A 2,682-nucleotide genomic window follows, 5' to 3' on the forward strand; every position below is an offset into this window, starting at 1 on the left:
TATTTTATATTGAACCAACCAAGCCTCTCTTGATGAAATTGAAGTTTACTTTCAACTACTCTTATTGTGTGTTCGAGTGTGTAAGAGATTCTAACATTTACATACTTTTTGACTGCAAACCTATCAATTTGTTCTCCGAAGAAACCAGCCTCTGCTTTTACACTGCAGTTAATGAAATGCTGCGCTTTCAGGACATATTCATTTACAATAGACTTAAACTTTAATTTTTAAAATTTGATTTTCAAGAATTCTATAGCTAGATGTATATACTTCAGATTTGGCTTCTTAGAAATTTTCCCTCTTGATTCTTTCACGGGCGAGCCGAAGATAGCAATAGAATCTGGGTTCTATATAAAATGAAGAGGAAAAGAAAAAACTGCTCTTGATTTTTTTTTTTAACTGAGATTTGAAAGATTTCACCAATGTTTTCTCTATTCAGATAAGGGAGCCAAAGGCTATGATAGCAGCTTGTCTGGATTAGAAGGTTGATTGTTTGTACTCTTGTTTAGTTTCCTTCCTTAATGTGGACCAGGATGTCTTCTGTGAGAGCAGCTGAGGAGAGCAGAGGCACGGGGTGGGACCTGGGGAAGACTGACTGTGATGTATGTGTGGCGGCAGTGGGGGATAGGGAGGGAGACAGAGATCAAAGAATCATCCAGAGCTCCTCAGCCTTCCACAGCAGAAAAGCCTTTGGCAACCCTTTGATGTCCAGTGTACCCTCTGCCCCCAGTCAGAAGCATGTCTAGGGACCCGAGTGAGAAGTGGATTCGGGCAGGGCCATTTTATAGGTCAGTGAGGCAGATAGCATCTTGCCAGTACCTTCTAAAAAGGACGTACGTGCAGAAAAAGTTGCTATGATTCCTGACCTACAGGAGCTTACACTCTGGTTCAGTAGATAAAACCTTGAGCGTCTTGACCAATTAACTTTGCCAGTTTCCTCCACAAACAACAGAAACATTTGATGTGTCATTGTTGTGTTTTTTATCCTTAACACGACAGTTTACTAAATCTGTTATTCTCAGGAATAAAAAAGCACCAATGTCATCATGTTTTCTGGTAGGGTATCCATCCTCAGTCATGTTCCTTTATTGACCCTCTTTTCCTTCCCTGTGATCCATTTCTGGTGTTTCATATTTTGTATTCAAAGTGGGTGTGAGTTTTATACAATGTTATGTGTGTGTGTATATATATATATATATATATATATATATATATATATATATATTTTTTTTTTTTTTTCTTTCAGCTAACAAAATAATTGTCTTACCTGCCCTCTGGACAGCATAGGCTTTGGCAACCTTAAATTCAGAGCTCTTGAAAGGATGATTATGAATAAATATCACTGGCAATATGGAACTGATAAAAATGACAGCTGGGGTAGCTGCTGATTAAAAGGCAAACAATCAATGCTCTGTTTTCTAAAGTGAAACAGTGATACTGAAGATGTGTGGATATGCAAATTAAATAACTAATATATGGTTTCCTTTAAATCAATGTCCTTCTTCCATGAAGTTAACTTCACATTGTGCTTACATCTAACACACAGATGGCCCTACAGAGAAGTTAAAAATAAATAAACTCCCTTCCTCATTCCACCCAGGTCTGCCAGCCCGTTTCTCTTTGTTCTGGCTTACTAGATTTGTACCTAGTCATTCTTTTACCTACTTGGACTGGAAACAGTCTCTCTTTTCATCTTAACTAGTCTCAGGGAAAGCAGAGAAGATCTGCAGGGAAAAATCATCCAAAACTATTAGGAGCTTTAGAAGGTTACAGAAATTACCTTATGTGACCTGCCCGGAATGGCATGGCTGTTCAGCCAGGGCTTCAAGAAAATGCTATCGTTTGTTTCCAGATAAAGGACATAATTGAGCTGTATTCTTCTCAATTAAGTTATATTAAATATCAGGACAATAAGCAACATTTTGCAAGCCACCCTCCTCCAAAAAGTGTTCCTGCCATTTCCTTAGTTCTTTCCTGATCTTTAAGGGCAAGAAGCTTAATATAAGGGAAAGGTCATATAAAAACACTAGTTAACTTTATCTTAGCGTATTGCATCTCTACACGAGAAAATTCCATCTATATAATTAAAGCAACTTCAATTTTGAAAGACAATTCGAGCCAATCAATGGAATATACTTTGAAAACCATAAAAGACATTTGATTCTAGTATTCTACCGCTTTTCCATCTTCAAAGGAAAACGTTGTCTGTTTGTGTCAGGAGAGGAATGTTCACAGGGGCAGTACCTCTAATCTGCCTCCTTAGCGCAGTAGGCAGCGTGTCAGTCTTATAATCTGAAGGTCCTGAGTTCAAACCTCAGAGGAGGCAGTTCTATTTTGCCTCCCTCTTCTTCCTAAGAGAATTTTCAGAATAATTTTCTTTCAGTGATTTTACATTCCTCTTAGTAACTTTACTTTCTTTGAGTAATATTAGTTAATAACATTTAAAATGAAAATGAAGAGGTGGCCAATATCAAAGAGTAGGCCAATGGAAAGTTACAATTATAATATTACTAGATTTCAAAATTCATGTCATATTTCATCAAAGACATTGTTTCAGATAAGAAGTGCTCCAAGGATTGAGATTATAAAATATGAACTGGACATAAAACTAAATATATTGTATAGGAAAAACTGGTTGTAAACTAAGATAAACATAGTTTTTTTTTTTAAAATTGTCTTTGT

General features: G+C 36.7%; 1 non-coding gene across 1 annotated transcript; it reads left to right on the forward strand.

Moving 5' to 3' along the window:
• The first annotated feature begins 2,253 nt into the window (after positions 1–2,253).
• TRNAI-UAU lies at positions 2,254–2,326 on the forward strand. Its single transcript has one exon. It is a non-coding gene; the product is annotated as a tRNA-Ile (tRNA).
• Positions 2,327–2,682: the final 356 nt, after the last annotated feature.

The sequence above is a fragment of the Phocoena sinus genome, chromosome 17, assembly GCF_008692025.1.
Source record: "Phocoena sinus isolate mPhoSin1 chromosome 17, mPhoSin1.pri, whole genome shotgun sequence".
Taxonomy (NCBI): domain Eukaryota; kingdom Metazoa; phylum Chordata; class Mammalia; order Artiodactyla; family Phocoenidae; genus Phocoena; species Phocoena sinus.